Genomic DNA, 22,381 nt, shown 5'->3' with positions numbered 1-22,381 from the left:
AAGAAGGACCCCAATTATTTAGTCTTTGTGCCCATGAGTTTTTTCTTTGTTCAGAACTCTTATAACCATACTATTCTTTTAAAATGAAATTTATTTTAATAGTAAATTTACATTACGTGATTTAATTCCATTATCCATAATGAAGAGAACCCATTACATACCATCCAGCCCTGCCAATGATGGGTCTGGATTCAGCTCTGCTCTTTACCACCTGGGCAGCTGTGAACAAATTGTTTACCTTCTTCAAGTCTCCTTTTCCTTTCTACAAAATAGGAATACTACCATCGACCTCACCGAATTCTTGTGAAGATTAATTAGATGATGGATGAAAGTTCTTGGCAGACAGTGAACACTTGACAAACTGTATCTATATAACAGATATATATGTGATTTCTCCTTACTAATCTTACCCTATTTAATTCCTATCATTTCTAAAAATAACAACTATAGCATTTTCATAGCTGTCACTGAATGTGGGCGTCCCAGTACCCTGTGAAATAGGTAGAGCAGATAATACGTACTCTACCACTCTCCTAGATTAGGAAATGCAAGCTCAGAGAGATGGATTCACTCGCCAAGGTCACGTCTTCCCTCTTGACTGGATTCTTCCCACGTGCATTTAAACCTGCCGCACTAGCTACCATCTTAAACAAATGACAAAACAGCCTCTTTCGACCCACGAACCCCTCTTTCACGCCCCGTCTCTCAATTCCCCTTTCAGCCAAGCTTATAGGCACATGCTGCCTCCATGGCTTCACTTCCAATTTACTCATCCCCCACCATTTGACTTTCACCTCTTCACTAAATTTTCTCCTAGCAAGAACTGGGCCTTAAGGTCTCTGCTCCCCCTTAGTCCTGCCCCAGACAATCTCATCCATTTCTGTGGTTTCAGATGCCAACCTGGAAGTTCATCACCAGCTCAGACTACTTCTCTGAGCTCTAGTCCCAGCTCCTCTCGGGGTGGGACTGGAGGACAGGTCAGGAGAACCCTTTTCACAAGAGCCCAGGCACAAGACAAAGAGAACATGAACCAGAGTGGAGGCGATAGGACTAGAAAGAAAACGATGAATAGGAAAAAAGCTTTGAAGGATTCCTAGGACTCAGAGATTGAGTGACTATGAGGTAAGGAAGGAGAAGCGGGAGTCAAAGGTGACTCCAAGATTTTAACACTTGGTGCTGGGAGCCCTGTCGACACTCATGGGGGAGACTGGAAGGGAATCCGTTTGGGGAGCAATACAACCGGAACCTGGGGTAAGGGTGGAACATCTAAATGGAAAAGTCAGTATTTTTCCTTACAGTTTTCTCCTCCTGCTGAACCAGCCACACATTTCTCCCCAGCCTCCAGGCAGGGCCTCCCACAATAGCACTGTCTCCACTCGAGACTCAGAGACAGAAGTGGACAGAAGGGAAATAATTTGCTTCTCCACTGGGGTAGGTCACTATCCCAACCCACAATGAGCCATGGGAAGAATGTTTTTAGAGCATTTATATAAAATCCTAGGCTCCTGAAAGCATTTCTGATACGCTTTTCAAAGGCAGGTAACGATGTGTGTGACCATGTCACCCTGGTTCCCACACTGGACAGAACATAAGGAGACCTGAAGGTGGAGTTGGCACCCCAGGCAGTTTCTCAAAATCTCTTTCATAAATAAAACCTATGATTCTACAATTCTAGGAGCTAGAATTTTTTTGGAGCTTCAAAAAAGAATCGCTGAAGAATTCAACAACCCCTGAAATTTTTGAATTATCTGAAAAGTGTTCTTTCCCTGAATTAGGGCCCGGTAAGATTGTAGTTCATGAATTTGGCCACACAGGGGCAACATACACAAACTCACCTTTTCTTAATACCAGTCTGGATTTGCTTTGCTCGTTAGTTCCCACTGCCAGCACTTGGACAGACCCTCAACAAGTCACCCAGGCAGCTAACCTTCACACCGGTCGCCTTTCATCGACCTCACTTCCACGCGCAAGAATATGGAGGGGCCGCCCACTTTCTGAAGCCCTCTGAAGCTTCCTTGCAGTGTGGGCAGTGAGCTTCATCTTCCCCGCTTCCCTGCTAACTCCAGTTTATCTGTCCCACTTGCCTTGTGGCCCCAAGCCCCGGCCAAGGTCTCCCTCGACACCTACTTGGTTGTCTTCTAAGATTCCAAGTGAGTCCTGGGAACATGGAGATTTGGGGCCCGGGGTGAACAACAGGGAGCCCCAGCAGTTGTGGCTATGAGCTCCCATCAGCTGGGTTGTAAGTTGCCATGTTTGAGTGGGTGGGCCCCAGGCTTAGAGATTCTGATTTTTACTAGCCCTGGAGTGGCTTCCCGGCATCTGCACTTTAAAAGCTACAGGTAGTCCACTGGTCATACTCCGAGAAACACTGACTTTTTGGCTTTGTGGCCTTGGACGTGTTAATTAATCCAAGTCTTGCTTTTATTTTCAGGAAATGGGGAGAATTAAATGAAACCAGGTAAGCTGAGTGCTTCTTTAGCAGAGTGGTTGGCATTTAGACATGCTCACCAGATGCTGGCTTTTCCTGTTTTTCTCTTGGGGTGGCTGATCCCCTGAGTTTGGGGGTGAGCAGTGAGAGAGTGTCATGGGGGCTGTCGTGTATGTCAGGCTGTCACATGCAGGTGCACAACGCCAGAGGGCACCATCCTGAGAGACGACCTTGTGAATAGCATCCTCTAGAACTGTGGGAGATCCCAACCCTTTGCAGGATACAGAAAGAAAAAATTTGGGGTATAAGGGCTCTGGAGAGGAACTCTGAGGATGTGGGGGATGCTGAGCACACACCAGCTTTTTGACCTTATGCTAAGTCCGGTTCACCTCCCCCTACTCAAGAGAAAGTCTGGAATGTTTCTAGTGAGAAGGAAAAGTGTTGCTAAGCGCCCTTCAGTCCCTGCCTCAAATCTCACTGCCCTGCTGGCCTGAGTAAACAGGTGAACGGCTTCTTTGGGCAGTGAAGTGGGCTGGCGTGGAGACAAGCCGGGAAAAGGCTGCCCAGCTTCTAGGACTATTCTTGTTCTGCCCTCTAGTCCTGCCCTCTCCTGACCCAGGGACCTCGTCCTGGTGTTCAGGCACTGGGACCAGTTCTGCCAAAGCCCCTGGTGATATTCACCTGATCCCTAGTGCCTGGAAAAGGGGCCTGGACCACTTCAGGACATGGAGAGACCGGAAGGGACACAGATGCTGAGAGTTTGGGAGGCAACTACAGTCTCCCGCTTTGAAACATACCTGGAGGCTAGTGAGGAAAAACACCAGCCTGTAAGTGTGGGCTCCAAAAGTCTGCGAGTGGAGTGGAAGGAGGGTGGAGGGGTGGCAGGGATTGGGCGGTCAGCTGTTCACAGAGGGCACACAACAGCAGAAGACCCCATTTGGGGTGGGAGGATGGCAGAAATGGTCCCCCAGGTGGGCACGTGCCGCTCAGGGAATTGGCGGGCGGCGTCTATTTCAGAGTTTATGGTAAGAGGCTGGAGCAGGCATGCACTCAGCACCACAGACAACACACCCCACCCCTTAAGGAAGTGGGGAGGAGAGCAGCAGGGGTGTGGTTAACGAGGAGGAGGAGAGGGGAAAACACAAACCTGTCAGCCCTCTTACTCAGCGGAGGCCTCCGGAGCCGCCGAGAAGCCCTTACCTGCCGCAGCGCCGCTCACCTGTACCTGCCACAGCCCCCGCTCACCTGGTCGAGCCGAGGAGCCGCCGCCCGAGTCGGCGCTTCCCTCCGTGAGTCCCCTCCCGCGATCGGGGCTGAGCGCCAGCCAGAAGTTGGAGGCTGGATGAGAGGGAAGCGGGTGGAGGGGGTGATTCGAGGTTGTGCGTACCTGGACGGGACCGGAAGTTGCTGGAAAAGGAGCCACAGACCCAGAAGTCGTAGGTGCGCGTGCGGTGCACGCCTGGGGCTTGCTAGCCTTCCGCAGGGGATGAGGGATTCTATTTCTGGAGTTAATTTGAGACTAAAAGGTGTTTGTCCTCCTAAGTATTCAGACTGGGGAGGCTGGGGGCGATGATGAGAAGGCACAGAAAAGCCGCCTCCCTCTAAAGGTCGGATCAGAGAGCAAAAACCAAGGCTTTCCGAATCCAACTTCAGCTCCTGCCTTAGAGCCTGTCCCTGCGTCCTGCTCTCTCCCCTCTCCCCGCGCCCTTCAGCGCGCCACCCTGGTCACACTCCCTCCCGTGCACACCTCTGCCGAGCACTGGCTTCTTTTCCCCCTGGGATGGCATCTCCTCAACCAAGCCCTGACTGGAAGCAAGCAGAGCTCTGCAAGCGGGGTCGAGGCAGGACTCTGATGTGTGTGAGTGTGTGTGTGTGTGTGTCTGAGTGTGTGTGCGCGCGCTCGCTGTGAGGACTAAAGTTAGCGCTCACTGCCACACTGGTTTACTGAGAAACTCCCTTCTGAATGCCGCTAAAGGGTTAAGATCGGTGCCGCCTCCCCTGCTGTCAGGCTGTGCGTGGGCAGAGCCTCGGGTGGGTGCGCAGGGAACATACGGGTGATGTTCTGAGCCCGCCCAGCCCCACCACCTGCCCTAACCCTCAGCCATCTGACACTGGCGTCTCCCCACCCTCCAAACTTGGAGCTCAGTTCAATCAGGCTCTTTTAAAGGGGCCAGGGGGAGAAGGAGAGCAGAAGTTTGGACACAGAGGAGGCATTCCCCAGAACGCCAGAGGAGGAAGAGTTTCCGTTGACCTATAGCTAGACTGAACGACAGGGGCAGTTGGTGGGGTAATGAGCTAAGGGGCTGAAGAGGCCCCTCCATGCCACGGCTGCTCTCCCCTTGCCAAGTGCAGGCCCAGAAATGCTGTGGTGGACCTAAGCCTGGCGTTGCACAACTCTTCTGGGGGGAGGGAGACAAGGAGGCAGAGATGAAAAAGTGAGTAAAGATGGAAGGGAGGAAGGAAGTAGTCACATTCAAGAGATCCAGCTCTGGCAGGACATTCTCCATTCATTCATTCATCCATCCGATAAGCACTTACTGAAGTCCTACCTGAGGCCAGTTGCTGGTGCTGGATGTGGGGAGACACCAGCGCCTGTGACCAGCCCCTGCTCGCCAGAGCAGTGCAGTGAGTGGTGGGTGCTGCGGCGGGAAGGGGCAGGGTGCTAACCAACCCAGGGTGCGGAGCTGTGGGAGGAGACGCTCAGGGGTGTCTGGAAGTCTTCCTGGCAGAAGTGACTCTAAGCGGAGACCTGAGGGGTCAATAAAAATTAGCCAGGGAGGGAAAGTGGGGGAGGTAGACCAGCACAGAACACAGCAAGTGCTAAGACCCGAGGCCAGAAGCAGCATGACGCAGCCGGGAAACTGAAAGTAGCTCAGCTTGTTCAGAGCTGGAGACTGCAGGGGCGAGGTGGAGCTGGAGAGGTAAGTAGACGGCTCCAGAAGGCCTGCTCAGGCTGCCATGGCAACTCCTGTGGGAGCAGCACTTGGGACCTGGAGCCAGGCACGAGACTTCCCAGCATGCCGCTGACTCCAGGGTAGGGCTGCCAGATTTAGCAAATAAAAATACAGGACACTCAGATTTGAATTTCAGATAAGCAATGAATATTTTTCAAGTATGAGTATGCCACATGCAATATTTGGGACATAGTTATACTAAGACATTATTCGTTGTTTGTCTGAAATTTAAAGTTACCTGGATGTCTGGTATTTTATCTGGCAGCCCTCTTCCGGGAGAGGCAGAGGGTGCTCCTATGCTGGGATGTGAAGCGGAGGCATGTCTGGGCACCCCAAGAAAAAGCTCAAGGCGTATTTATCTTGCAACCCATCCTCTTGGATTCTGCTTTTGGGCTCCTTCACTGATTGACCACGTTATTTCCAAAAAAATAAATAATCAGTTCCTTGGTCAGCTTGTTCATCTACGCAGCTCAAGGATGATGATACCTCAGAAACCAATTGGGCTTTGGAGCCCGATGGGCCTGGATTCAAATCCCAGTGTGGCCGCTTGCCCAGCTGTGAGGCCACTCGGGGCCCCAGCGTCTCTCTTCTGAAGTGAGGACAGGAATGTCTATTTGTCTGGGTGGTTGAGAGGATCTATGACAATGTATGTAGATTGCCTAATGAGTACTAAAGAAAAAGTGGTAGATATTAATTTCTGTGGCACCTTCACAGAGGTCACGGAAGCAGCCTCCACAAAGTGCTTGGGGCTCGTTTATTTCCCCTCTTATTTATCGAGCACTCAGAGGTCCCAGGGGAAATATGTGGCGGGCTTCCACTTCTGGTGAGAGAGGGGTTCACTCCTGAGCAGAGAGCTAAAGCCTTCCTTCAGCTCCGCCCGCTCCCAGGTGACCTGCATCCAGGCCGGAAAGGCCCAGTCTTCTCTTGGAGGGCGGTGGCGGTTGGTGGGAGATGGAGTAGCTCAGAGGAGAATTAACTGAAAGGAAATGGGAATGAATGGAAAGAAGGAATCCACGTAAAACACCTAGCACAGTGCCTGACACAGACAAGTGCGCCATAAAATTTGGCTGTCATTATTCCCACTTTGATAATGAGAACCTTATTAGAAAAACAGAACAAGGAAGGGTGCCTTGTGAACCGTGTTTTGACTTTAACAGGAGCATTTGTGAGAGCAAATTAGGGGCCTCCGAAAAGGGAACCTGGAGGGAGTTAAGAATTCGTTAAGAGAAAGAGGAAATGGAAAGTGTGTTTCCCTTGTGGGAACCGCTGGGTTAAAAATGGTCCCTCTTTCCAGTGGCTGGATCTCCCCATCCCCCCACCCCGTGATAAGCACTTGTCCCTGGCTCTTTAGAGCAGCATTTGCCCAACAGTGTCCAGAGAAACTCTACACCATGAGACTGGTGTAGGTGTTCCAGTGGTGAAACCTTCAAATAAGCCCACTCTTGGATATGTGTTGTACGTATTTGCAGGGTCAAGGTTATGATAAGTCCTGCAGAAAAGGCGTCTGTATCACTGGGTTTAGTAGAATTCCCTAAATTTGACTATAGAACCGTTGCAGGGGCATGGTGGGAACACCTATTACTGTCTCAAGGAAAATAGCATTCCACATCTAGTGACTGTTGATGTGGGGGCAGTCCTGGGACCAAGCAGCTCTTTCGGGGGACAGTTTTCATCCCGTAACTCTAGGCAGAGTGGTCCTAATTTACCGCAGACTCAGCAGTGTCCAACTTACAGAAGCTCTTCAGAGATTTGGTGCTGTGTGCAAGTGTCCCAGAATCACACATCCTTCATGAGCACAAACTGCTCCCCATGTCAGCCTAGCTCTTCCTCCCGCAGCTTATGCCCATTTCCCGTTGTTCAGAGGACCCTGGGGAAAAGGGGCAATCTCTTAGCATGCAGCCCCGCACAGTGATGGCAGTAGTTCCACGTGTCCTGATACTGGAAAGACAAGTAGAGTTGGTGATGAGGTAGGGGAGGGGAGGGAGCACGTCCTGGGGTGGACCCCTGGTGGTAGGTCTCCAGGCCCCTAGGTTTCCCCTGCCTGGGAGTCATGGCTTGGGACCGTGTGGCCCTGGCCTCCCAGATGAATGGGGCCCTGAGGGGGTCACACTGGGGTGGCTGGAGTACAGATGCTGAAGTGCTTAGGGCTGAAAGGTGGTAATTAACAGGAGTTCTTGCTTGCCCGATGATTAAGACTTCTTGGGGCTGGCCCAGTGGCCTAGCGGTTAAATTTACATGCTCCACATTGGCGGCCCACGGTCCACCGGTTGGGATCCTGGACATACCGCTTGTCAAGCCATGCTGTGGTAGGTATCCCACATATAAAGCAGAGGAAGATGGGCACAGATATTAACTCAGGGCCAGTCTTCTTCAGCAAAAAGGAGGAGATTGGCGGCAGATATTAGCTTAGGGCTAATCTTCCAAACACATAAATAAATACATAGTCTTAAGAAAAAGACTTCTTCTTAGACTCTGCATCAGTTGTAGGGTAAAGGGGGAAGAGCAAGGATAAGAACACTGTCTCTGCCCGGTGACCTGGTTGGTGGTCCGGTGGTGAAGCACCCAGCCTCCATCGGTCAGGCTGGTTTCCAACTCTAGCTCTGGGCCTCTTAGGCACATCGTTCAGCCCTCTCTTCCTCATCCGTAAGGTGGCGATGACGACAGGGCTTGTGAGTGTGAGAGTATGCCAGGAGTGATAATCAAAACATTAACCACCGCTAAAGCTCTGACAGGATCTAACAGAACCGATACCAGCCACTGCCTGGAGTGGGATCCGTGCAACGCCATGCTGTGCGGGGGTCCGGGGGAACCTAGGGGCTGGAGGAGGCAGGCAGGCCGGGGCTGGGGTAGCAGACAGTTACCGGTAGCATAGACTATCTCAGTATGTTAACGTCCCAGGTGCCCTTATGCGCCAGCTTCATAGCCTCGACTGCACATAAAACATTTGGTCCTTTAACAGCCACGCAGTTGGCAGTCAATAAGTGGTGGCTCTCCTTATCATTGTATTTTTACTCTTATGGTTAATCTGAGCCGATAGGGAAGCACCGTTATTTTTTTCCTGAGGAAAAAACGCCATCTTCTAAGGGGCAGAAGTCTTCTCGCCTGTGGGGTCTGGTTGGCATGTATCACGTATACAGTATTTGCTTCTTGCCCCCCCTCCTCCCCCAATTCACTGTGTTTGATGAACAGCCAGGCCTAATTAGCTCTTTAGCCTGCAAAGAGACTTTCTACTACTGCCCGTCAGATGCTGGAGTCCGAGTGGTCATTTAAGGTGTTGAGAGAGCTGACAGGCAGGAGAAAATGGTGGCTTCGCTTCCGAAGCTCTGAGCTGTGTGAGGGGGTGGCAGCCGGGAGGGGATGGCTTTTTGAGTCACTCTGCTGTTTCCCAAGGTGTAATTATTACTCACGATGACAGTTTGATTAAGAGAGCAGACGGGAGACTGCATATTCCAATGCACTTTTTACCTAGACACAACGATGGATGGAGAGGAGGGCAGGATTTTGTTTCCAAGGGACCCTCCAGGGAGGCTATGGTGGGCTGCAGGAAGGGATGTACCCCTGGTTGTCCGGCCCCACCCCCCCACCTCTTACCTTTTCCCAGCAGGCAGCCGGTCAATGTGATGAGAACTAAGATCAACCACTGCCAATACCCGTGGAAGGGTGAGCCTTCCCCTTTTCTATCTGGGCGACAGGTCACTAACATTTTCCTCCTCTCCAGTTCACTTCTTTCCTTTTATGTCCTGAAATCCACCCACACAGAATCTGCCACCCTCGCTCACTAGCTGGGGGCTCAACGGGATGCACCCGGCCCAGTGTTTAGAACTTGGTCCTGCGTTGAATTCTCGTCTCTGGGCTTCCTTTCAGTTAGGCCAATTCTCCCAACAACTTTGAGGGCCCCAGGACCACTGTCCCCCTTTTTCATACCCCTTCTTTCTCGGAAGGTCTTCCACCTGGCTCTGTCAGCTCCCCCAGCTTTTGCACCCCCTCTGGGACATCCACGGGCTCAGGAGGCTCCTCATGGGCCTGCTGGGCGTTCTGCCCGGAGTTCGGCCTTGCTGTTCCTGGAGTTCCCGTCCTTGCCTGTGAGTGAACAGTCCTTCCTCCAGTCCTGGCCGCTTGGAGCATCACATCTTTGTTTGCTTTCTAAATTAGTGTAGTTTCTCCCGCCTCCCGACTCCCTCCCTAACCCAAGCACACCTCTTTGTTCACCAGGAGCCTTTGGAGCCAGACCCCAGCTCCTCTCCCTCAGGTCAGCTTAAGCTCTCCCCACCCCCAGCTCCTGCTCCAGCCAGGTTACAAGAGACCTGATACTCTGGCACCTTCGAAGCCCTCTTGTCAGCATCCCGTTACGTTCCCTCTGCTGTTCGCACAGACATTCGGCTGAAATGCAGTCATGTCAGTTTAGGCAGTTGGAAGTGGCCGTCCCGAGCCCCAAGCCCCACACAGTTTGGCAGCCTGGTGGCTGGACAGACAGCCAGGAGTTAGGAGACCCGGCTCTAGTCGAGGTTCTTCCGCTCGCTACCCTGTGACTTTGAGCAAGTCTCTTCACTCTTCCGAGCCTCACTTTTCTCATTTGAAAGTGAAGAAATAGCACCACATCTCTGAGAGGGCTGTTGAGAGAAATACTTGCCTTGTGTGAAAATGCCCCGTAAAACACCGCCAGACGCTATCCCTGAAGAGGTGACGGGTTTTGCTTTAGAAAGATGCGGGTTTGAGTCTTGACTCTGTCGCCTTCTACCTGTGTGCTTTGCCCAGTTCTATAACCCCACGGAGCCTTCGCTCCCTCATTTGTAAGCCGTCCCAGGAGTGTGTTTAATGCAATATTTCTCCCCGTCTTCACCACTGGCACTCTCCGAGCCTAGTCTTCTCTCCCTACATTTGAGGGAGGGTTTACAGTCTGCTGGGGTGATGATACATAAAGATAAGTGAGTGTAAGACGAGATCACGACTTACAGTGCCGTAAAAGAGGTGCCGTAAAGTGCGGTGAGGTCAGAGGATGGAGAGCTGACTTGTGTCTGGGGAGTCTGGGAATGCTTCCTGCACGAAGAGGCATGTGGAAAAGCTCTGACAGGGCATATACGACCATGGAAACCTAGGATAGTGGCTGTGGTCAAAGAAGGGTACAAGTAAAAGCAGGGAGGTGGGAAGGCGTTTTTTGAATGATTCATTTTGGGTGGAGCCAAGGGTGTCGAAGGGCGACAAAGATAAGGGTGAAGTAAGATATGGTGTGAACACGGTGGCCGAGGGTTCGGGCGTCACTGTGAAGGCTGCAGGGAGCTGTGGAGGTGTCTGCTTGAGTGAAGAGGCTGTGATCGGCTTTGGGCAGGGACGTGGAAGGTGGCTCAGAGAAAAGAGAGCTTGACATTGAGGAGGGCATGCAGGAGACTATGAGAATAGTTTGTGTTTAAGAATCTGGACAAATTATGCAATTTGGAATGATTTGGGGGACATGGGTAGTGTCTGCTGGTTAACTGGAGGCTTGTATGTTCTGAGTTGAAATTGGCGCCTAGATGAATTTAAGAGATGTAGGCTTTATGGGAGCATCAAATTGTTTAGGTTGTATATTTGCCATTCTCCTTAATCCTCTCCTTCTTCCGTGTTCTGGGTTCACAGATAAGCCCTCTCCCGTGGACCTCATCTTTGCTAGGGATGCACTAAATGTCAGCCTGTCTGGAAGTCCAGCGGCAGCCTCTGGATGGCAGCCTCCTCTAGAACCAAGGAGCCACATGTGCTTAGATCTCCCGCCCCCATCCACCCTTGTCAGTTCAGCCGACTCTTGGGCTCTACCTCCACGCTGGCCCTGCTCCCTTGCTCAGCCCTCCACTTCCAAGAGTCTATAAGACATTTCCACTCGAGTAACTCACCTTAGATGCTACATGTTGGAAACTCAACTCATCTTCTCACACCAAACCATCTCCTCCTCCTTCAGGCATGCCTCCTGTTCAGCAGTGGTCTTTCTCCTAGACACTCAGGTCAGAAACCTTGGAGTTTAATCCCGTTTCTCCTCTTCTCTGCTTTTCTCCACTCATATCTTACCCATCACTAATCCTGCAGATTCTTTCTTCATGCCTCTCATTCCTTCCTTCCCTTTTCTCTGGCCCAAGTCCAGCCTGAGCTGTATTATCTAATATCACCTGACGTTATTTAAGAGCCTTTCCCCTTCCTAACTCTAGTTTCCTCGAGGCTCCTGTGCCTCCAGGTAAATCCAGATCCCTTAAATTTACTATTCAGTGCCCTCCATAATCTGACCTTTGTCTACCCTTCTTACCTCACTTTCCCCTACTTTTCAAACTAAGCCTTTCACCCCAGCTAGCCCCGTCTGCTCACTGGTCCCCTTCAAACTTTTGCTCAAGTCCTGTGTCCTGCCTGGAGCTCCAGCCCCTTCCTCCGTCCCCAGTCTGACTCCTTCCCCCAGGCTCAGTTGGAGACCCACTCATTGGGAAACCTGTGCTCCCCTCTGCTGCCTCAGGGCTCCTTGGCATCCTCTGATCTCCCAGAATGTATCAGTTCTACCAGTGTGAAATTCCTGTGGGGCAGGGAGCTGCTTTTCCTTTTATTCTCCTTCCTAACTCCATCAAATTCCAAGGATGGGAGATTCCATTTCCTTCCTTCTGTCCTACTCACTGACTCACCTGAGCCAGACGGGAAGCCAGTTGAGACAGAGCGGGGACCACTTTCCCCCCCAAGGGTCAGGCTGCTCTCCTTGCCTCCCCAGAAAGTGGCGGTTTCCTAGAGCCCAGAGAGGAGTCAGGATTTAGAGCAGGAGCTGGGTAATCCCTTTACTAATCTGCTCCTGGGTCTCTCTAATCCGTGGGATCCCTGCCCTTTCCTTTACCTGATCCTCCTGCTTACTTAGCTTAGCAAAGCCAGGCTGAGTGACTGGAAAAAGACAGGAAGTAGGAAAAAAGGCAGGGAGCCTTGGGAGAGGGTGGCATCACTTTGGGAAAATGGGAGAAAGATTCGCAAGGCAGAGATTGGCAGTTTTTGGTGACCTGGACTCCACTGACCTGTGCACAGGTGTAGGCTTGCCATGGAGACTGCACTTGGAGCTTCCTGGCTCCTGCAATCCAAGATGTGAAAACACTTAGTCCACACTAGCATCTTTATCCCCAGAGGGTGGCCCTCCGTTGCCCTCAGTGTGCCTCTGAGCCCTCTCCCTCTTTCTTCTCCTGACTGCGTAGAAGAACCCTTCCTGCACCTGTTTGCTAAACACTTAGCTGCCAACCTGTGCTGCCTCACAGGGAGAGGTGAAGGACAGGGCGCTGCCCTGGGGCGGGGAGCCCTGGGTTGGCTGCTCTCGCTACTCTGTCACTGCCCCCGCCTCATGATCTTGGGGGAGTCTCCTGGGTAAGCCTCTTCAAGCCTCAGGGTTTTCATCTGTACATACAATGAGGGGATTTGGGACTTGTTAACAAGTGGAATGCTTTCTTCAAAATGGATCTTAAGCAAAAACCAAGTATGTAAAAGTGGACCCTCCCGGGGTTGAAGTGGGGTAGGCAAGTGCCTGCCCAGCCCCTCGACCCCCTTCCAAGCTTGTCCTTGGGCCCTCCCTGCATCTCCTGTGCCCAGATCATCTTGGATCCTTTCCAGGCTCCAGTTCTTGAGGTCCCCATTGTTTATGTGTGATGGGGGCTGGAGAATGGGTCCAGATTCAAATGGTGTCAGTAAAGATTATTTCAAAGTAAGGAATCCAGCCTGGGGCGTGGCATGTGTGTGTGCTGGGGGCAGGGGGTATTGTATACAGGAACGCCCTGAGAGAGGACTCATAATTTTCACCTCTGAGCAAGTGCACATGGTTATGGGAAGAAAGTCCAGAGCTTTCATCTGAGCTCCCAGGAGCCTATGGCCCCCCAAATATTAAGAACGACCCACACAGTTTTATAATCAGTTTTGCACACTTTTCGTAGAAATGACTTCAAACTTGAACACCATTTAAATTCAGACAAACTAGGCTATAAGCTCTGTTGAGGTCAGAACCATCTCTGTACTGAGAGTCAGTATTGTATCCTGAGGACACAGCTGATGCCTAACACGCATTTGATATATGTAATGTGTGCTGGACCATATGTGTGCCTCCCAATAAGGAGGGTTGTTTAAAAAAAGGTAATGTGAATATGGCAACATTTTAGGGTAATATTTAATGTATTATTTTAGTGACACATTTTAAATCACATAATAGATAAAATAATGCATTAAATTAAAAATACAACTTTTCCCCAACTCTCTCTGTTTAAAAACATTCAACACTTCACTCACATCTTGACATCAGTGTCCTTCTCATCACTAGAACCATTTTTGGAATCAGCTCTCTGTTTTCTGGCCTATAGCATCTTCCCTACAGTCTAAAGAGAGTTGGCTATTTCTTATTAATCCAGAAGGTGTTTATTCATTCTTTTAATAACAGATTTTTTTTTTAAAGATTTTATTTTTTCCTTTTTCTCCCCAAAGCCCCCGGATACATAGTTGTATATTCTTCGTTGTGGGTCCTTCTAGTTGTGGCATGTGGGACGCTGCTCCAGTGTGGTTTGATGAGCAGTGCCATGTCCGTGCCCAGGATTCAAACCAATGAAACACTGGGCCGCCTGCGGTGGAGCGCACGAACTTAACCACTCGGCCACGGGGCCAGCCCCAATAACAGATTTTTTTGAGATGTAATGCACATACCATAAAATTCACCGTTTAAAAATGTACAGTTTGGTGAACTCTAATATCTTCATGGCATTGTGCAGCCATCTCTCTGCACTCTCTAACTGCAGCACGTGTCCATCACCCTGAAGGAAACCCACACCATTAGCAGTCTCTCCTTATTCTCCCCTCTCCCCAGGCCCTGGCAACCACCAATCGACTTCCTGTTTTTATGGATTTGCCTATTCTGGACATTTCATATAAATGGATTCATGCAATACTGTGGTCTTCTGTGACTGGCTTATTTCACTTAGCATAACGTCTTCAAGGTTCAGCCTTGTTGTTGCATGTGTCAGAATTTCTTTCCTTTTTTATTGCCAAATAATATTCCATTGTGTGGATATACCGCATTCGTTTATCCGTTCATTAGTTGATGAATATTTGAGTTGTTTCTACTTTTTGACCATTATAAATAATGCTGCTATGAACATTCATATACAAGTTTTTGTATGGACACATATTTTCATTTCTCTTAGTTGTATATCTGCAAGGGGAATTGCTGGGTTGTGTGATAATCTTTGTTTAACCTTTTGAGTAGTGGCCAAACTGCTTTCCGCAGCAGGTGCGCCATTTTACGTTCCCATCAGCAATGTGTGCTGGTCTCAATCTCTCCCCATTCTTGCCAACACTTCCTGTTATCTGTAATTTTGATTTTAGCTATCTTAGTGGGCATGAAGTAGTACCTTGCTGTGGTTTTCATTTGCATTTCCCTAATGACTAACGATGTTGAGCATGTTTTCATGTATTTATCAGCCATTTGTGTATCTTCTTTGGAGAAATGTTAATCAAATGCTTTAGGGCTGACTCCGTGGTCTAGTAGTTAAGTTCAGCACACTCTGCTTCAGTGGCCCAGGTTCGCTTCCTGGGCACAGACCTACACCACTTGTTGGTGGCCATGCTGTGGTGGCAACCCATATACAAAATGGAGGAAGATTAACATAGATGTTAGGTTGGGGTGAATCTTCCTCAGCAAAAAAAAAAAGAAAGAAAGAAAAAATCCTTTAGAAGGTATTGTTTCTGATGTTCACAATGTAACCACTTAGTGGAATGCTTTTAAAAAATGATCTTTTAAATGTTTGTTTACAACAAAATTCAGCACTTATAATTGAGAGACTATACCCCTACAATTTACTGAATCTATATTACAGTTCCATCCTTCCTTTTTTGAAAAAACAATTTTATCTGGTGATCTTTGTAAGCATCCAAAACTAGCATTAATTGAAGTGGTATCAGGGTAATATTTTTTCCCAAACAGTATATTTTTGTTCAAAATAGGATAATTGAGAGAGCAGCCATAATATGAAAGATTCCTTAAGGGCTAGAATATAAACTTCCTCTTTTCTGACAGATAATTTATGGAGGGGAAGAGCTTCATCTTATATTCAAGCATATACGATGTTTAAAAATAGATGGATAGATGGATGGATTGGCGGATGGATGGATGGTCAGATGGATGGATGAATGGACGAATGACTTTAGGAATGAATGAATGAACAAAAGAACGAATGCAAGCTAGTGAGCCAGGCAATCAAGCAACCACACCAATCTGTCCCTCTTTATTCCCTCTCAATTCCTGCCAAGAAAACCAGCCTTCGTCTTTATTATACAATATATAGAACCATATATAAATTGTTTAAAAAACAGGTTTGCAGTTACAAGCTGGAAACAACAAGTGTTTTCTGTTGTCTGGAATATCTTAATCATCTTCTTTTAAAATGGGAGAACCTGAGTCCCCCCAGTTTCCTGGAGGTGGTTGAGAAACCCAAAGGTCACGTGACACACTGCAGGATTTGATTCCGGGTTATAGGGCACTGGAGCAGGACCTTTGGGGATGTGATATGACACAAGGGTTTTCTTGGGCCCTGAGTTCAGGCCCTGAGTCCTCCACTGTCCTTCCCACCAGCGTGAGGACTCCAGCGTTGCTCGTGCCTCATGCGTGAGCCTGGCACTGGAGGCCTTTTCTTCTCCCTTCTCTGGGGTGGGACAGTCTGATCCATCCCACAAACCACACTCACTAGTGATTCACCTGCAAATTCCTCTGAGAGAGACGGTCGCTTCCATTCTTCCCGTTTGGTCCTCTCTTCAGAAAATGCATGTGAGCTGGAGAATAGTACTCCGAAGTGTGGGGTAGGAGTGAGGCGAGAGGAGGAGGAATAGAAGGCAAGAGGACAGGAATGGAAGCTGTGGGCAGACATACAAAGAGGTGACAGAGACATGAGCGAATGTTCAAGAGGTGGCTTTCAAAGGCTCAAACCGTGGAGGGAGAATAAGTGACAGACGATATTGCTCTTTCAAAAGACCTTCATGACAGCAACAGAAGGGCAGATTCCTGTGAAGTTTACTCTGGAATGTGTGTGGTTGGAGGTGGGGTCAGGGAGCAAGAGACAGTGACAGGAAGTGGTGACATGGCCTGGAGTCCTTCCTTTACTGATGCTGGTCTGTAAGGGAAGTTAGAGGTTCAGGTCTGAGCATATCAGAGAAGCATTTGAGTCCCTTCCACAGCATTTTAGTCCATTCCGAGACTGGATCTCAGCATTCTGCAGTGACAGCAACAGCCAGTGCTTCCTTCTGTACCAGGATAGGGCTGAGTGGAGGCTGTCCCCCCAGGTGGGTGTTGCCCTTGGTTTTAAACCTCTGCAAGGAAGGAGTCTATACCCTTCCTCCTTGAAGTTGTATTTCCTTGTTTTAGGATGTGGGATCGGTGGCTTTGACATGGTGAATCTGAAGGCCAGCTCCACCTCACTTAGCACCTACTATAGGCACTGTGCTGTGCTAGGTGCTGGGGACGCAAAGGTGAACAAGAGACTGTCCTCAAAGTGAAAGAGCAGTGTGCGCAGTCACAGTCAAACCGGACATGCTGCAAGGGGACCGTCAGATGCCAGAGCTACCAACTTTACCAAGGGGAGGGTAAAAAGGCTTCACAAGCCAGGTGATGCTGGGAAGGGTTTTGAAGAATGGATAGGAGTGTACCAGGCAGAGAAAGGGCAGTAAGGTGCTCTTCCAGGCAGAGAACACAGCATATTAAAGATAAAAAGGCACTGAAGAGTGTGGCCTGTTTGGGAAGCGTGAACAGCTCCAGGAGGCTGATGTGGGAATAAAGCTGGAAGGATGCAGAGAAGGCCTTCATCATGGCTCCTCAGCACTAGACATTATTCTCTAGCATCAGGAAGCTATAAGATATATAAGACAGCATATCGAGAGAGGATATATAGCTACAGGAGGTTTTAAGCAGGGAAGAAAGTCAGATTTTTGTTTTGGAAAAGAGTACTCTGGCCCTAGGTCAGAGCAGCTCTCGTGCCAAGCCCAAAGAAGGTGTTGGCTCAGAGACCCGCAGACATTTCTGGGGTGTGGCCAAGGCTACCAGCAGGGCCGTGCCAATGGCCTGGAGCTCCTGCTGTCAGCTTGAGTGTCCCAGCTAACGACACTGCTCCTGGCCAGAGAGGGCCGTGGCAAGGGCTGGCCCACAGAGCTGGCCCCGAGGAAGAGCCCACTTCCTGACTTCTTCCTGTGAGCAGCTACGTGCAGTGGGGAGTGGGGCAGAGAGAACAGAGAGGGCCTTGGCCAGATGAGCAAGAACCAACCTGCCCTCAGTGGGGGAAGGGAGGAAGGTAAGATGGTGCTCAGTCTACAGGAAGGAGGCATCTGTGGAGAGGACACCTACCTGGAAAGCAAGGGGGCAAGTGGGCATCTCTTTTTGCCCCACCTGTAGGAATAGGGTATTCCACAGGAATTATGGAGCATGTAAGATATTCAGGCCTAGAAGATTCTGGGGAGGAAAAGAGATTGGGCGTGGGACAGAAGCTCACATTCCACCTTCCCTGAGCACCCCTCCTCCCAGAGCTCTTGGCTGTACCATCCATTTATGCCAGGCACATGTTATTTTGAGATAAAATTATTTTTCACAAGTACACGCCTTGCTAACTGGAATGGTGGGAGGCAGGGACCCTGTCTCGTGCCCCTTTGTCTTCCAGTCGTATTCCAGTAAATGTCAGGATGTGAAACTTATACTCAGTAAACATTTGTTCAGATCTGAGGAGGTTTTAGGGAAAAGATCTGAGGAAAAAATGCTAAGTTAGAGATGGTCTCCAACACCTGTGGCAATGAGGGGCATCAGAGGGATTCAAATAAAAACACGGTACACGGAATATCATCAGCTGCTAGAAGAGATGTGTGGGAAGAGGACTTCCTTATCCGAGGATGAACACACTTTGAAGAACGTTCTGGAATCAACCTGGACCCTCTAAAGTAGCACACAGTAGTGCTTCTTGAGTGTCAGTGCTGTCAGAATCACCTGGAGGGCTTTGAAAAATTTCAATTACCAGCTCTAGCTGCAAAGTTTCTGGCATACCAAGTCTGGGGTGGGGCCTGAGAATTTGCATTTCTACCAGTTTTACAAGTGATGTTAGTGCCGCTGGCCCAGAGACCACACTTTGTGAACCACTGGAGTAAAGCCAATTCTGTTACTTAGGGGTGTGAATGAGGGCCCTCTGTCTGCAGTCAGACCCAGGCAGCCGTTTCTTCCTTCTTTGGTTTTCTTTGCTTTGTTCTTAATAATCCAGAAATGGTTTGGATGCCCACGCTGGTGGAAACACCCTCTGCATCTCAATGGCCTCCTCCATCGGCCCTACCTTTCATCTGCCCCAGGCCCTCTGCGGGCATGGTGGACATGGTGTTCTCTCAATGGGGACTGCCTCACCCAGGCTTCCTAAATTCCCGCCTCTCCGGCCCCTCAGGCCCGAACCCCAAGAGCACCCCCACCATGCCCTTCCCTCCAGCACCCCGAGTCTGGCTTCACTTCACCATCCTCTCTGCTCCCACCACTCTCTTTCTGACTCTGATAGGACTTTCCTTCTGCCTTATTTTATCGTTGATTATGTGTGTGGCCTCTGTCTCAGTCGGCTCAGCTGCCATAACGAAACACCACAGACTGGGTGGCTGAAACAGCGGACGTTCCTCCCTGCTCTGGAGGCTGAAGGTGTGAGATCAGGGGGTCTGTGTGGTCAGCCTCTGGTGGGGGCCCTCTTCCTGGCTTGTTGATGGCCGCCCTCTTGCTGTGTGTGCGAGGAGAGAGCGAGCGAGCTCTGGTCATTCTTCCTTTTCTTATAAAGACAGTAACTCTACGGGGTCAGGGCCCACCCTTACGACCTCATCTAACCTTCACTCCTTCCATAAAGGCCCTGTGTCTAGATACAGTCTCATTAGGAGTTAGGGCTTCCACGTATGGATTTGCAGGGACACAAACATTCAGTCCATGACATCGTCTTTCCCAATTAAGCTATAAATCTTGGAGGTCACAGTTCTGGCGGCTGTGCCCCTGCTCAGGGGGTACTGTGGAGGAGGAGTTCAATCAGTTGTCTGCTGAATCACAGGGAAGGTCTGAAAAACAAACCAAAACAAACCAAGACCTGTTTACTTTGGCCCTCACCGGCCCCTCGTTCTTGACATGTGTCCCCAAAGTCCGAGGAGATGGAGCAGAGAAGGCGTTTGCTGAACCCCATCCGTGGGTTGGGATGGCTGGGTGCCAGAGCTGTCAATGGGCTCATCAGCCTTGAAAATAATTTGATTACTAATCTGTATCACTCAGGGAACTACCACCCCCAGAGCTGTATTAAGCATGTTTTCCTTAGGCAAAAAATGTGCTGCCTTTGGCATCCAAGTCAGCCTCAGGAATTTCATTTTATGATTGATCCTTCCTTTTTTTTTTTTCTTTTTTGGCTCCTTCCTGTACTTCTTCAGATCTGCTCCTTCCAGGTCTCTCAGTGGGTGTGCAGCCAGGCCCCCTCTCTGCCCTCTTCAACGCTCAATAACCTTCCAGACAGCATTCCTCTCCCCCAAGACTGTCTTGTAGTTCTCGCTGTTTTACCTCATTCTTCTCAAGTGAAGCTGCTGAGGCTCCCCAGGCTGAGGGGCCCCCTGACCTGAGGAGCTCACGTGAATCACAGAAGCCCCAGGTGACCCAGATCCGTCCCTGGGAGCCACTGCCCTTTGACAGGGCCACCCTGGAGGAGAGCCACAGCTCGCAGAGTGCGCCTTGAACAGGTCGTAGCTTATCTTCTCCACGGAGGGGCTCTTGTAACTGCCTCTCCAACCTCTACCTTGTTGGTTAACCTTGTCGCATGCCTTCTGGCCTTTTCCCGTTTTTTTTGGTTCCTTCTTTGAGTGCTGTGACTAAAGGAAAATGCCCTAAATGTGAAGAAAGGACCCCTAGACTCAGTTCTTGACCCCATCCTTTGCTTTTCAGGAAAATGGCAAGCACATCAGCTCACTTCTCTGTGTGCCATCCCCCCCCAACCCAAACACCCTCCCCTCCCCTCCTCTTCCCCTCCCAGCATAGACTTGGGCCTGATATTATCCGTCCCTTAAGTATGGAGCAATCGAGTCTCCCAGATGAGGCAGAGGAGCATTGGCTTGCACACAAACAATTCAGTCTCTCAGCAAACAGTGTTCATAATGGTCAGGAGCAAGCACTCAAACTCAAGGTGTGGCTCCTTACTTCCCAGTCATGTGGCTTCTAGCACATTCTTAACCTCAGTTTTTCTACACGCCAAATGGTGATAATAGCAGTGCTTTCCTTAAAGAGATATTGCGAAGATTAAAAAGAGGTACTATATTTACATACAGAAAGCACTCAGCATTGGTGCATTGTGAGTAATAAGTACTCGATACATTTAGCAATTATTCTTATCAATGGCATACACTATTAGGAGACAGAAATACCTGTAACTGAAAGGTGACCTGGGGCCCCAGCCCCTGTCTGTCTGATTACACTTGGCAGAAACACCAGCTCCACAGTTGATGGCAGCCAACGTCCTGCCCTAGGACCTCTGCCAGTTCTAGACTCACTTCCTGGTGCTTCTCACCACCTCTGTGCTCTCACATCTTTTTGTTTACATTCCCCCCAAGGCACAGAACTCAGCCCCTTCACCAGTTACTCCAAGAAGTCCAACCACACAGACCATGTGTGATTTTGTGGGCTTTACTGAAGAACTGGGGGAGGAGGAAGAGTTATGGAGCGGGTCAGAGCCCGTTGCATTCTGCTCTTTCTCCGTCTCCTGCCCCTCCTCCTGCCTTGCCTTGCCTTCCCTCCTCCTCTTCCAGAGCAATGAACACATTATACCTGCCCAGGCTCCAGCAGCCTCACCTTCTAACTGCAGTGATTTAGTGGAGTGTTATCTTAGCCCGTTTGGGCTGCTATAACAAAATAGCACAGACAGAGTGGCTTATAAACAACAGACTTTTATTCCTCACAGTTCTGGAGGCTGGGAAATCCAAGATCAAGGCAGCGGCAGATTCGGTGTTTGGTGAGAGCCTGCTTCCTAGTTCACAGACGACTATCTTCTCCCTGTGTCCACACGTGGTGGGAGGTGGGAGGGAGCTCTGTGAGGTCTCTTTTATAAGGGCACTAATGCCATTCATGAGGGCTCCACCCCCATGACCTAATCACCTCCCAAAGGCCCTGCCTCCTAATACCATCGCCTTGGGGGTTATGATTTTCAACATATGAATTTGGTGGGGACACAACGATTCGGACTACAGCAGGCATATTTCTAAAAAAATACAGTTTTCTTCCTGGAGGAATTCTGTTACCATTGCCTAAGGGAAGTAGAAACCTCATCATCTTTTACACATTTTTAGGCCAAGATGCTATGTCCTTGGGGCAGGACAGCCCATGCTGACATGTGGGTAAGCCTCGAGCCGTGACCGGCACGGTGAAGGGGGGGAGCTGCCCACCGCTGGAGGACAGAGTTTTGGTGGCTTGGAGAACAGTGTCTCTGGGAACAGACGCCCATTCCCCATTCAGGCAAACTGAGTCAGGGCACGGGTTTCTGCTGCTCATGGAAGGAAGCGGTTGCTTTCCCAGACTGCGGACCTGATGTCTGATGATGAGACTCAGAAACCACTACACTGACTTTCTGATCAAACAAGTTGACGAGAGGTAGACACATTCTATTACACATAGTTGATTCAGGCACAAAATGCAAACAAAACCTATGACAACCGACACATATGGGAAGGTGAGTCAAGTAAAAATGTATATCCAGCTGCTGTGGAGGAGACCAGGAGCTCCTGACCCTGGAGGCCACAGTGAAGGCTCTGGGTGGGGAACTTTGAGAAGCCAGAGAGGCTCATGCCACTGGCTACAAAGTGATCGAGCCCACCTGACACACCATACCACAGGTGTCCAAACTCCTCGGTCCCCAAAGTGGTATTCACTTCCCACACCTTTGCCGCAAGAGCTGTTTCTTTACCCAAATCCTCCTCCTTCCCTCTTGCTTTCTTGCTCTTCTTAGTCACCCCTTGAAATCCTCCTCAG

At 49.8% G+C, this 22,381-nt stretch overlaps 1 protein-coding gene across 9 annotated transcripts in view; it reads left to right on the top strand.

Moving 5' to 3' along the window:
* Positions 1–3,509: 3,509 nt before the first annotated feature.
* The window catches only part of PTK2B (protein tyrosine kinase 2 beta), a 123,120-nt gene continuing 104,248 nt past the window's right edge, over positions 3,510–22,381 (top strand). For 2 of the 9 annotated variants that reach the window (XM_070505160.1, XM_014843301.3), the window contains exon 1: positions 3,525–3,717. The gene's annotated coding sequence lies outside the window, so the exon portion shown is untranslated. Of the gene's footprint in view, positions 3,869–5,232; positions 5,350–22,381 lie in introns of those variants that run through there. The other 7 variants (XM_014843298.3, XM_044766859.2, XM_070505161.1 and 4 more) reach the window with 7 other exon arrangements.

The sequence above is a fragment of the Equus asinus genome, chromosome 3, assembly GCF_041296235.1.
Source record: "Equus asinus isolate D_3611 breed Donkey chromosome 3, EquAss-T2T_v2, whole genome shotgun sequence".
NCBI lineage: Eukaryota > Metazoa > Chordata > Mammalia > Perissodactyla > Equidae > Equus > Equus asinus.
This window is presented reverse-complemented; position numbering and strand designations above follow the sequence as displayed.